The sequence below is a fragment of the Danio rerio genome, chromosome 18 (assembly GCF_052040795.2).
Source record: "Danio rerio strain M-AB ecotype USA chromosome 18, GRCz13ab, whole genome shotgun sequence".
NCBI lineage: Eukaryota > Metazoa > Chordata > Actinopteri > Cypriniformes > Danionidae > Danio > Danio rerio.
This window is the reverse complement of record NC_141038.1, coordinates 16,564,489-16,577,896: the sequence shown is the minus strand read 5'-3', so window position 1 is coordinate 16,577,896 and position 13,408 is coordinate 16,564,489. Positions and strand designations below refer to the sequence as shown.

Sequence of the window (13,408 nt, the reverse complement as noted above, 5' to 3'; positions counted from 1 at the left end):
TCTTTGTTCTGGTTTTTACTCACAAGTTGTTCTAAACCTTCATGAGGTCCTTTCTTCTGTTGTACAATAAGCAATACATTTCTGAGAAAGCTGAAAACCTGTAACCATTGACTTCCGCAGTAGGAGAAACAGACACAAAGGAAGTTAATGGGTGCAGATTTCCAGCTTTATTCAAAATATCTACTAGTGTGTTCATCAAAAGAAGAAAATTCAAACAAGGGAACTGAAACTGGAACAAGTGAAGGCTGAGTAAATGATGACAGAATTAAAATTTTTAATTTAATTTAAATAAATTAATTTTAATTTAATTTAATTTAATTTAATTTAAGGGTGAATGGTTGCCTTAATTTATTCATTATATATGTATTACACATGTGCTTGCATATGTTTTACCAATCCCCAATGTATAAATATCACAATGTATTTACATATATATTTAGGTTGCAAGCACAGTGGCTCAGTGGTTAGCACTGTCGCCTCACAGCAAGAAGGTTGCTGGTTCGAGTCCTGCCTGGGCTACATTTCTGTGTGGAGTTTGCATGTTCTCTCAATGTTTGCATGGGTTTCCTCTAGGTGCTCTGGTGTCCCCCCACAGTCCAAAGATATGCGCTATAGGTGAATTGGGTAAACAAAAATGAGTAGGCTATATTAAATAGTAAAAAACTGTGTTTAAAAGTGAATGTGAGAGTGCATGGGTGTTTCCCAGAACTTGGTTGCAGATTCTCTGGGTAAAACAAATGCCGAAATAGTTGGCGGTTAATTTTGCTATGGTGACCCCTGATAAATAAGGGACTAAGCCGAATGAATTTAGCTTGCATTTGGGAGACACATTCAACAAAAGCCACTTAGACCAAATTGTATTCAAGTGAATGTCCAAACTCGTGATAGCACTCATAAAAGAGTACTTGGATGAACTACTTCTGGCCACTTTACTACCCCGTGAGTCCACTGGAGTGATTTTGTGAATGGCAGTCACACATATAGTTTTAGTTGGCAGGTGTTATCCATGCACATGTACACTTGGCAAAAACAGGTTCCTAAAAAGGGTTTCTGGAGCAAAGCCAATCTGGTTCATCAAAGAGCCTGTCAGCAAACACTTCTTAAAAGAGTCATTTCTAAAGAATCATTTTTTACTGCTCAAAAATCTTTGTTCTATTGATGTTAACAGTCTTTGTGAAACCATCATTGTCTTCTTTCACCCCAGTGGAAAGTAAATTTACACTGCTTGAATCACTTATCCACTATATAGTGCATTATGTGCCATTTGCCATCTAGAAAATTGTAATGTTATCAAAATAGTTGTGAACAAGTGACCAATTTCAGCAACAACTCCAGCATCCGGTTATATATAGTGAAGGTTGAGAGACTCTTCAGAGTCTAGAGAACATTTGATTGCACAGGAAATCTGAAAGAAGTGCAAGAGTGATGTCATCACAATTATAGATCCATTTTATGCTGAAATAAAACGCCATATTTTAAATGTGTATATAGATTTTTTTCAAATAATTTTACAAACATTTTTTTATAAACAATTGTATTTGTTTTGTTACAAATTTGTGTTGATACAAATCAGCAATTGCATTGCTACTGTTGAGTGTGAAATGTTTTCCATACTAATGAAGCATTTTTGCAAAAGTAAATGAAGCTGATTGTCTAAAATTAACTTGAGCTCTGAAGCTACACTTCCTGTCAGCAGAAATGTATTAAAACTGAGCACGGCATTTGCAAGTCTTGTGTTGTTTAATGTTGCGCTGAGAATCCGTAGAAAAGGAGGATGTATGGATGGGTGTATAGACGTATGGATGGCTACACTCCACCTGTTAATATCAGCGCCCTATATACTTTATGTAGGCAGCTGATAAGGACAACATAATTCTGTAAATCGAATTATTTATTTGTATCCAATAAATTGCTAATATGTTAAACCTTGAGGAAAAACCTCTCCTGACCTTTTTTATTGAACACGTATGGAATTGATCAAATATTCCAACAATATTTTACAGTAAATGCAAATTTTCTCAATGTTTTTGGAGCATAGGGGAGAGCAGGGCACAAAGTAACACTTTTGGTTTTGGTCCAATAATGAATAAAGTAATGGGGTTAGACAAACCATATTTTTTTTTACAAACAACCCACAAGCCTCTCCTACAAATGACCACTGAAATTGTTATCGCCGGACCTGTGGTTTCTGTGCAGTATTGCCAAAAGTGCCAGGAGTAAAAATGTTACTATTTACCCCACCTGTGGGGCAAATTTTAACAGACAGAGGGTTAGTTGTAACTCATGCTTATAAAGGCAGATTTCACACAGTTAATTTAAATTCAGTTTACTTTAAATAATAGCTATATTTGCTCAGTAAGGCTCATTTACTTTTGAGTCAACATAGCACAGTATGTTTATTTATTTATCTATTGGATAAACACATTTGAATCTATTTGCATAATTATCCATTTATCCATTATCATGCAATGCATTTATTTGCATTATTAGCAATAGAATATTTTGTTTTCTTTAAAAAATATATTTTCTATCAAAAACATTTTTATTTAAAAATTTCTCAACATTACATTTAAAATTAAAAAATATATATATTTTGTTAGTTAAATTGGTGTCCAACAGTGTGTGGCTTAACTTGTGACACCCTGTTACAACTAGCCCAGCTGTGTCATATTTTTCTCAAAACTGGCTAGCAGTCACTGTGTGTTTCCTACATCTTTCAAAATGGTTTCATCTTTTAGCCTAGAATAGTGGTTCTCAAAGTGGGGGTCGGGACCCCCCGAAGGGTCGCGGGGCAATGAAGGGGGTTGGCCTGGTGATTTCCAAAAATCTATTTATTTTTATTAAACAATAAGAATTAACATATTTTATCCATCGCTTTGCTGAAAATAAAAATAGTCGTTTATAGTTACTATATACTATATAGTTACTATAGTAGCTTATAGTTACTAGTTCTATTGGATTGCGACCCCTGGGGTAATTACATTATATTAAAGACAGCAATAACGTCAGATGCATTTTGATTTTATAACACCAGGTTATACTTTCTGGCACATTTAAAGCACTGACACGTTAAAAAAATTTTATTGGTGTGTCTGCGTCATTGCATGCAAGGTTTCTGTATTTATAACCACCTCAGAGGATATTGGGGGTCGCGAGTCACTGGCATTGTTATTTTGGGGGTCGCGGGCTGAAAAGTTTGGGAACCCCTGGCCTAGAAGAGGGTAATCACAACAATATAAGATTTTAGGGTCATACTTTCACAGGTTTTTAAAAAAGAAAAAAATATCGATTGCAATAAAAGGTTTCTCCTGTGTTTCTCATACAAATTTCGCCAAACTTTTTCAATAATTGTCGGGAAGATGTCCGCCAACAACGTGGTGAAAATCTTGGAAGCATGCTATGGTTAACCCCGAGAAAATACCTCAAAACCCCGTGTTACTTTGTGACCTGCACAATGTGCTGATGTTATTGACCCATGAACATTTGCGGCTTGTTATCAAACTATTCTAAAACTGTAACAAGAGGCAATTCAATCATACTGTTAAAACAGCAATTATAACACTAATAGAAGAGTTTAGATGTAAAAACCTCTAAATGTCATTTGATATTTTCTTCTAAAATGATAATTTCTCTTTGACTCTTATGTCTAGGCTTAAAAACTGTACTTTTATAGTGACGGATAAGTTCTTTTTATTGCCTTTAAAAGGAAATACTTGAACATAAACATAGGAGGCTGAGAAAAATGCTAATTTTAGGAGAAATTTTCAGATGGCATTAAGAGGATTTTGCATCTGAACTCTTTATTTATCAATACGTGGCTCTTTTTATATTCTTGGAAGCTATAGAAATTAAAAATGTAAAACAAGAAATACGTTGGGACCATTGTTTTTGTTCACATGCAGGTTTGTACCTCAAAATGGTCTGTAAATAATCGTAAGGTTAACATATTTGTGATAAAAGCAATAAGCTTTATTTATAGAAATTTAAGTTTCCATAAAAATGAAAAATGACTATTTACTCACCCTCAAGTTTCATCAAACCTCAATGAGATGCTTTCTGTTGGACCTAAAAGTAGATATTTAGAAGTAAGCTGGAAACCTGTAGCTACTTCCATAGAAGAAATAAAATGCTATATGGAAATCTATATGGGTATTAGCAGCTTTCAATGAAGACAGAAGGTATATATAAGGTATAAGGTATATTATAAAGGTTTGTGAAAAGTGAAGGGTGAGTAGATAATGACAATGCTTCAGCTTTGGTTGAATTATCTTTTTAATAGGTGCAAATGATTGTTATATATGTTAACTAAAGAATTGTATAAGAACCAGATCAAGCAGTTCTTACTAGTCTTGGACTCAAATCTGTTCACCATTTGTAAATTGCTATTTCCCTTGATAACTCATGAACAATCCAAGAGAGTTAGGTGAGATTTTTAAATTTTAAGTGAATTACATTGTAGCTAAGTTATGGTCCTGCTGCTCACACAATTATTAGCATATGGCTTCAGAAGATTTGTAATAAATTGCACGAGTCATGTGGACCACTTATGATAATTTTATTGTTTTTTTTTTACATGATAAAACTCTTTGATGAAAGTTGAAAGAAAATGTCATATATTTAACTTTTTCCATAATCATACTTGTAATACATTATGTATTAAATCTGCAAATATACTGTGCAGTCATTCCTCATCAGGTTCATAAATATTGTAACAAATGAAATAACTTTGCAAAGCAGAGATTTGATTAAAACCACAGATTAACACTGAAAAAACACCATGATTGGAAAAGTGCATGCTGTTCATTGATGCCCATTTGAACATCGCACTATAAAGCTTGTTTTATAGCCACAAAAGGGGAAGCTGATGGAACCCGAATGCCAGATTGTAAATCACTTCAGGGGAGATCACCACCAACACAGAGCATGTGAAAAGATAAGCTCAAACACAAACACACACACACACACCCAACAAACTAGGTGCAATAATTACCCACAAAACATGAGAAGGGAGAAAGAAATGCAGCTCCTGACAGCAGGAAAGTAAACCTGCAGGTCTACCAAGACCCTGAGGAGGAAAACCTACAATAAGACTAGGAGCAAACCCATTATTTACACTTGGCCATAAAAAGTGATAAAATAAAGCTAAACAACAGTTGGAGAGAGGCACAGTAAACATTGTGGAACTGACAAGATTACTATATCAAAAACCGGCTCTGTCAGTTTAATTCAGTGATTTAGTTCAAGTGTGTGTGTGTGTGTGTGTGTGTGTGTGTGTGTGTGTGTGTGTGTGTGTGTGTGTGTGTGTGTGTGTGTGTGTGTGTGTATAAGACATACTATATGACGTATTATATTCTTTTACACACACACATACACATATATTACAGTTTATATTTTTAAGTAAGGGGTAACACTCCACAATAACAGTACATGAATAATGATGAGTTAATATGTGAACTAAGCATTACTTTATAATGAACTAATGATGAGTCAATGCATGTGCTAATCATGTACTAACTACAACATGAGTCACATGAGCTGATGTGTAATTAATGGCTACCTTAATTATTTGTACATAATTGTTTGTTAAGTAATGCATTAATCTAACGTTAACCGGCTTTTTTTTTTTGCATTATTATGGTTTAGGTCTAATTATCAATTTTTTACAATGACATTGCTTAAATGGGAGATTAACTCCTCATTTATGTGTAGTTAAATGGTGATCTGAGACCTGTAGCCAGGACAGATTACTGTGCATATGTTTTGTTAAATATAATGTATAGTATACAGCTATATTTTGCTTGTTTTGACACATTTAAAATTTGTGGCTAAAAAATAATTAATTGTTTATGTTTGGCGTGGTCAGAGATAAATTTGGCAAATCCTTCATTTTGAGCTCTGAAAATTATGTGAAATAAAAACTCATTGTAATATATGAAACCATGACCCATTTGATCATGGTTATTGAGCAATCTTATACGACACACAAAAGGTGAAATGAATGAGGAGGGATGTGGAGTAAACACAAAATCTAAATCAAGTAATCTTAGCATGTCAAAGTCATATTTATGTGTATAAAATATATTTTTCCAACAACAAAATTTTGGCTAGTCAAAATGGCGAGTGACTAGTAATAGAAAACTACTAGCCACAATTGCTGGTGATCAAAAAAGTTCATGTCAAGCCATGTATACACTAAATATGTATTCTCAAAATCTTGACAAAAATATTTCAAACTTTAAACCTTCTTTGGCCAAGTAATGATTGATAATGCATGTTAATGTAATATACTGTAAGAATTCTTGAACATTATTGTTTATTGGACTCGACACCTATTTTGTGGGTAAAGTCATATTAATACACACATATAAAAAGTTCTCCGATGGCCACATGGCACTTTGGTAACCAAATAAAACAATTCTCATAATATTTATTTCATAGATCAAGTGTTTTATTTTGACTATAATTCTTTATTTTAATTAAACATTGCTATAATTGCTCACAAAACAGCTTTGAAAAAAGTGACAATGTATACATTTCATGTTGATTAAAAAATGAATGTAATTTCTTTCTCTAAATGGGTGTTTTTAGATCGGGATGAAAAAATAAAAAAAATAAAATATGTGATAAAAAGTTAGGTCTAAAGTAATTTAAAAGTAATGAAAATGTAGTCAGATTACATTTCATTTCCCCTTGGTTTAGTCCCTTTATTCATCAGGGGTCGCCACAGCAGAATAAAATGCCAACTTATCCAGCATATGTTTTAAGCAGCAGATGCACTTTCAGCTGCATCCCAGTCTTGGGAAACATTCATACACACTCATTTACACACAAACACTACAGCCAATTTAGTTTATTCAATTCATCTATTGCTTTCACTGTCGGGAAACTGGAGCACCTGGAGGAAACCCAGAGCAACATGGGGAGAACATACAAACTCCACACAGAAATGCCAACTGACCCGGCCTGGACTCAAACCAGTGACCTTCTTATTGTGCTAACCACTTAGCCATTGTGTTGCCCTTAGTTAGATTACATAAAATGTAATGAAGTGCAATTGTAGTCAGTATTAAACTACCAAGCATGGCCAATGACGTCCTACTGTTTTAAATTGGTTTAATTTGAGGATTTCCTTAGTACAATTTGAGATATGAAAATACTAAAGCAGCATGTCATTAACTCAATTAAAATGTCAAATCGTTTAATAACACATTAAGAGAGTGATTGATTTTTCAGGTTTTTCAACCCCATTCGTCATTTGAACAGCCGTTATCTCTCTGAGGAGTCCGTCCAGCGCTCCTCACCATTTAATCAGTTTTCAGTGATGAACATTTCATGCCCCTCAGAAAGCAAGAGGACTTAGGCTGCTCGTTTTGTCCTAGAAGTCGCTCGTGGTGTATGTGTGTGCTCATTTTTTAGTACACGGTTAGGCTGTTCCAGGGCTATTTCAGAGGCCATGTCCTGTCTGCACGAATACTCTTGGTTGGTTGAGTTTATTAATGTGATTTTTTTGATTTAGCGCTGCTGTATGGCAAAGTCACATTGCCTTATGACACATATTTGAGTTATAAACACTGCGTGGTCTCTAGGAAAGGATATTTTTGGAAACAGTCATATTGTGTCATGTGTCATGCAGGATACATTTGAAGAAACATTTTGTTTCTCTTTCTGAAAGGAAAAAAGGCTGTTTTTCTTGCATACATGACATCAATAACTGGTTGACCTGTGGCAAGATTGTCATTAACTCATTATGTCCTTTTTCTTAGCCTCCAATGGATAGGCACTTCATTAAGAGCCAGATGATATCTTGCTGCCATTAAAACTGGAGGAGGAAATGTGTTTAAAATGCTTCAGGTGGTTTCTTTTAATGCATATTGTCTTGACCATGTCTACATGCTTGATGCTGCGGTCACACTAGAGCAGGAATCACCAAACTTGTTCCTGGAGGGCCGGTGTCCTGCAGATTTTAGCCCCAACCCTAATCAATCAAACCTGAATAAGCTAATCAAGGTCTTACTAAGTATACTTGAAACACTCAGGCAGGTGTGTTGAGGCAAGTTGAAGTTAAACCCTGCAGGGCACCGGACCTCCAGGAATGAGATTGGTGACCCCTGCACTAGAGTTTAAGCATGCAAAATTATGTCGTACGATGTTGCGAAAAAATAATTAGACATTTAAAAAAGCGAGCGATTTAACTATATTTTAAATTTCTGTCCAGAGAGGTCATGTTTTGATCTTCGATTGATCTCACGCAGTCAAATAATGTGATTTCGCAGGTCAGAGTTCTCTAAGTTTGAACTTTGCTATGAAGCTGTTGTATATTCGTGGCATTGTTATTTCACTACAGCACCCAGAATGCATTGTGATGTGAACCGGAAATGCCGGTTGTTGTAGTTGTCATCGGATATAGCGAAGTAAAACGGAGAGCAGTAAAAACGGTCTGTGTGTCATCTTATTCCTTATGCAACGTTATTATCCACACGGATATAATAAAGTGGCGACGAGGATTGAAGCACTCGCGCGTGTGTTATGACAACGCGGAAGTGAAGCAGCGTGAGTGACACGAGAGCGAGAGAGAAAAAAAAAGTATGAGCCGGCTGCTTTCACGTCTTCTAAAGGGAGAGGACCGACAGCGATTCAGATAAGTGACTGAATTGATTGTTGATGACCGAAAACGGGACAAAATGGCAACAGTTTTTGGCAATATGTGTCCGTTTGATGAAAGCAGTGAACAGTGGAGTTCTTATACTGAACGATTTGAGTACTTTGTGGCAGCAAATTCAATTGCTGATGATAAATTGGTACCCACCTTTTTAAGTGTGATAGGTCCAAAGACATTCACACTACTGCGTAACCTCCTACAACCAGAGAAACCGGGGGAGAAAACGTATGAGCAAATAGTAAACACTCTCAAAGCTCCTTTCTCCCCGAAGCCATTAGTAATAGCAGAGAGATTTAGGTTTCACTGACGAAATCAGCTAGAAGGAGAAACTGTTACAATGTTTGTGGCAGTGTTAAAAAAATTAGCTGAACATTGCGAATTTGGTGATACATTAAATGACACACTACGGGACAGATTAGTGTGTGGACTTCGCTGTGAGGGAATTCAAAAAAGGCTATTAACAGAGAGCAACTTGACACTACAAAGAGCGATTGAACTGAGTGTGGCTATGGAATTGGCTGCTAAAGAAGCTCAGCAACTGAGCTCAAACAGTAAAGTGTATAAAATGGTCACGGAAAAACAAACAGAAATGAAGGGCCCTTGTTTTCGTTGTGGAAAAACTGGACATACACCTGTCACGTGTTGGTTTAAGGACATGGAGTGCCGCAGCTGTAAAAAGAAAGGACACATAGAGCGTGCATGTAGAAATAAAACAGAAAAAGGGAAAATGCAGCACAAAACAACATTTAGAAGAAAACAAAAGAAACAAGTATTCACAGTTGACCAAGAGAACAAGAAGAATACAGACACATCAGATGATGAATTTTCTTTGCATGTGCTCACCGTGGCAGGGGGAAACAAGTCATACAAGGTCACAGCGCTGGTGGAAGGACAACCAGTGAAGATGGAGATTGACACTGGTGCTGCGGTGTCGCTTGTGTCAGATGTGGTATACCGTGAAATTTTGAGCCACCTGCCACTAAAACCACCCGATGTGACCCTTAAAACTTACACTGGCGAATCAGTGACCATGAAAGGGCTTCTCCAGGTTACCGTTGAACTAAACAAACAAATAAAAAAGCTGCCATTGTATGTGGTTTCGGGTGATTACCCCTCACTGATGGGACGTTCCTGGCTGGAACAACTGCAGGTGAACTGGCAGGTCTTTCACATGATGACATCTAATACATTGGATTTAGAGGATGTTCTTCAGAAAAACAGTGACGTTTTCAAAAAGGAGTTAGGCAGCATGCAGGGGATCAAAGTGAAATTGACCGTTGAGCCGGAATGCCAGCCAAAATTCTTAAAGGCCCGACCTTTGCCATATGCACTCAAACCCAAAGTGGAGGCAAGCTTAACTGAACTTGTAAAAGATGGTGTCCTGGAACCTGTCAGTGTAAGCAAGTGGGCAACACCTATTGTTCCCGTTTTAAAGAAAGACGGTAGCATAAGAATTTGCGGAGACTTCAAAGTCACTGTGAACCCAGTATTGTCGGCGGAACAATACCCCTTACCGCTCATAAATGACATCTTTGCAGGACTGACCGGAGGACAAAAATTCAGTAAAATTTATCTCAACCAGGCATATCTGCAAATGCATGTTGAGGAGCAGTCCAGAGAACTACTGACCATAAATACACACAAGGGCCTATTTCGGTATCAGCGCTTACCATTTGGAATCACTTCGGCTCCGTCCCTGTTTCAGCGAGCGATGGACCAGATTCTGGCAGGACTCCCGGGAGTAGTATGTTACTTAGACGACATTCTTGTGACTGGTACTGACGATGAATCACACCTGCAGCATCTGGACGCTACCCTAAAAAGACTGAAAGAGTACGGATTGAGAGTGCGGAAGGACAAATGTGAATTTTTCCAGTCTGCAGTTGAGTACCTAGGCCATGTCATTGATGCCTCTGGCCTGCATACGTCCCCAGCAAAGGTTAAGGCCATAGTGGATGCTCCGACACCTAAAAATGTCACCCAACTGCGTTCATTCCTCGGCTTGCTTAATTATTATGGACGTTTTATTCCAAACATCGCTACTCTGTTGAAACCCCTGCACAAATTGTTGTGTCAGGAGAATAGCTGGAGGTGGACCACTGAATGTCAGGAGACTTTCCAAAGAGCAAAGGAGACCATGCTGAAGTCAGAAGTCCTCACTCATTTTGATCCTTCTCTGCCAATTCAGCTGGCCTGCGACGCCTCCCCATATGGTGTGGGAGCTGTCTTGTCCCACATCATGCCGAACGGTCAAGAGAAACCGATCGCATTTGCTTCTAGAAGTCTGAGCAAAGCCGAAGCAAATTATGCTCAAATTGAACGTGAAGCATTGAGCATTGTGTTTGGAGTGCGCAAGTTTTACCAGTATATTTTCGGAAGGAAGTTTACTCTGCTGACCGATCATCGCCCACTGACTGCGATTTTTGGTCCTTATCATGGCATCCCCTCTCTTGCTGCTAGTAGGATGCAAAGATGGGCTTTGTTATTGTCTGCTCATACCTATGACATCAAGTACCGGAAGTCAGAATTGCACAGAAACGCAGATGGACTGTCCAGATTGCCTCTCGCTGACCAAGTAAAAGAAACAAAAGTAGCTGAAATTTTCTACTTTAGCCAAGTGGAAAGAACCCCTATAACAGCTGCACAAGTGCGCAAGGGCACACGTAATGATCCTGTCTTGTCCAAGGTCATGGATATCGTCATGACAGGAAAAGATGAGAACCATGACCTAGAGCTAAAACCATATCTTACTCGAAGTCATGAACTCTCAGTGCAGACAGGCTGTTTATTGTGGGGAAGGAGAGTGATCATTCCACCAACATTGCGCAAATCAGTGTTAAAACAGCTGCATGCGGGACACTGTGGAATGGTCCGCATGAAGGAGATTGCCAGGAGTTACTTCTGGTGGCCAGGAGTGGATCGAGAAATTGAAGAGAAGGCAAGAACATGTACGTCATGTCAAAGCATACGCAACGTACCACAACTGGCACCGCTGCACCCCTGGGAATATCCAGAGAAACCGTGGCATCGCATTCATGCTGATTTTGCAGGTCCAGTCGAGGACAAAATGCTGCTGGTCGTCATTGATGCACACAGTAAGTGGCCTGAAGTAGCCATAATGAAATCTACGTCAGCAGAAAAGACCATTGAGAAGTTCGGAGAAATTTTCAGTAGATTTGGACCACCAGTGCAGTTTGTTTCAGACAATGGACCTCAATTTATTTCGCATGAAATGGGCACATTTCTACTTGCAAATGGAGTGCAACATATCAAGTCATCACCCTACCATCCTGCAACAAATGGGCTTGCGGAGAGGTTCGTGCAGACCATGAAACATGCTTTAAAAGCTTCAATTGGACAAGGCACATTGCATCAACGCCTTCATAACTTCTTGCTGTGCTATCGCAGTACTCCACACGCAACTACCAAAGTGTCACCAGCCTACTTGTTGTTTAATCGAGAGCTCAGGACAAGCTTTGAGCTACTTAAACCAGCAACACTCAAAGAAACGGTCCTACAACAACAAGAAAATCAGGTACAGCGACGGAAACTGCGAGCCAAAGACAGATCCTTTTTGATAGGCTCATCGGTGCTGGCCCGGAACTATGGCACCGGTCCAAAATGGGTTCCAGCTACTGTGGAAACCCAGACGGGTCCCGTGTCCTACAGGGTTAAAACTGCTGGTAATCTTCTATGGAGGAGACATACTGATCAGTTACTGAGTGGAGCCAGTACATTCACTGACCTTCCTGAAGGTACCGACGTCTGTGATTCAGTTGGCAGCTCACCAGCTTCTGCGACTGTCACTACAGAGCCTAGCAAGATTACAGATTCCCCACCTACTAAAGAACTGTCACCTCCTGTTGTTTCGACTGAAAATGGGGACCAAGTAAGCCGCCGGTATCCAATAAGAGAGCGACGTCAACCTCAGCGTTTTTTGGATTATACTTAGTTAGGGGCTACCCTTACAGTATTTGAGTTGGGGCAGAATAATCCCCTAAGGGTAAGCCAGGGTTTGAGGTAGTCCACCCTCATTCCCAGGGATTTAGTTGTGTTAAATTACCAAGGACATTTAAGACATTTAATCAAGAAACGTTCAAATAAATAAATGTGTGTTTACAGAATGTTATAATGGTAAACTGAATGTTATACATTCATTCTGCATGGTGCTAGTTCAAAATTAAAATGTTGACCTTCAAATTTAAGGGGAAGGAAATGTTGTATATTCGTGGCATTGTTATTTCACTACAGCACCCAGAATGCATTGTGATGTGAACCGGAAATGCCGGTTGTTGTAGTTGTCATCGGATATAGCGAAGTAAAACAGTAGCAGTAAAAACGGTCTGTGTGTCATCTTATTCCTTATGCAACGTTATTATCCACACGGATATAATAGAAGCGAAGCGCAAAACGTTTACAATCTGATGCTTTAACATGCGTATGAATTGAAGTCTATGGGGAAAAAGATGCAGTGTGACCGCAGCTTTAATGCATTGAGTTGCTGCTATGTGATTGGCTAATTAGAAATTTGCATTAACCAGCAGTTTAGGGGTGTCAAAATTAATTGTTTCTTCGGTGCACCGCGATGCAGACGCGGACAATTCGGTATCGATTCAGTAATAACCATAACCGGTTATTATGTAGTGACGTCATTTATCTCCTATGCGCTCTGTCGCGAGGGAGGTGAGCGCCGTTATTTACAACACTCAGCCAACTCAGGGCCGGCCCGTAGCATAGGCACCATAGGCA

General features: G+C 38.4%; 1 long non-coding RNA gene across 1 annotated transcript; it reads left to right on the top strand.

Moving 5' to 3' along the window:
- The first annotated feature begins 6,398 nt into the window (after positions 1 to 6,398).
- LOC147839684 (uncharacterized) lies at positions 6,399 to 13,354 on the top strand. The gene is made up of 3 exons (XR_015514814.1): positions 6,399 to 6,630; positions 6,673 to 8,307; positions 13,056 to 13,354. It is a non-coding gene; the product is annotated as an uncharacterized LOC147839684 (long non-coding RNA).
- The last annotated feature ends 54 nt before the right edge of the window (positions 13,355 to 13,408 follow it).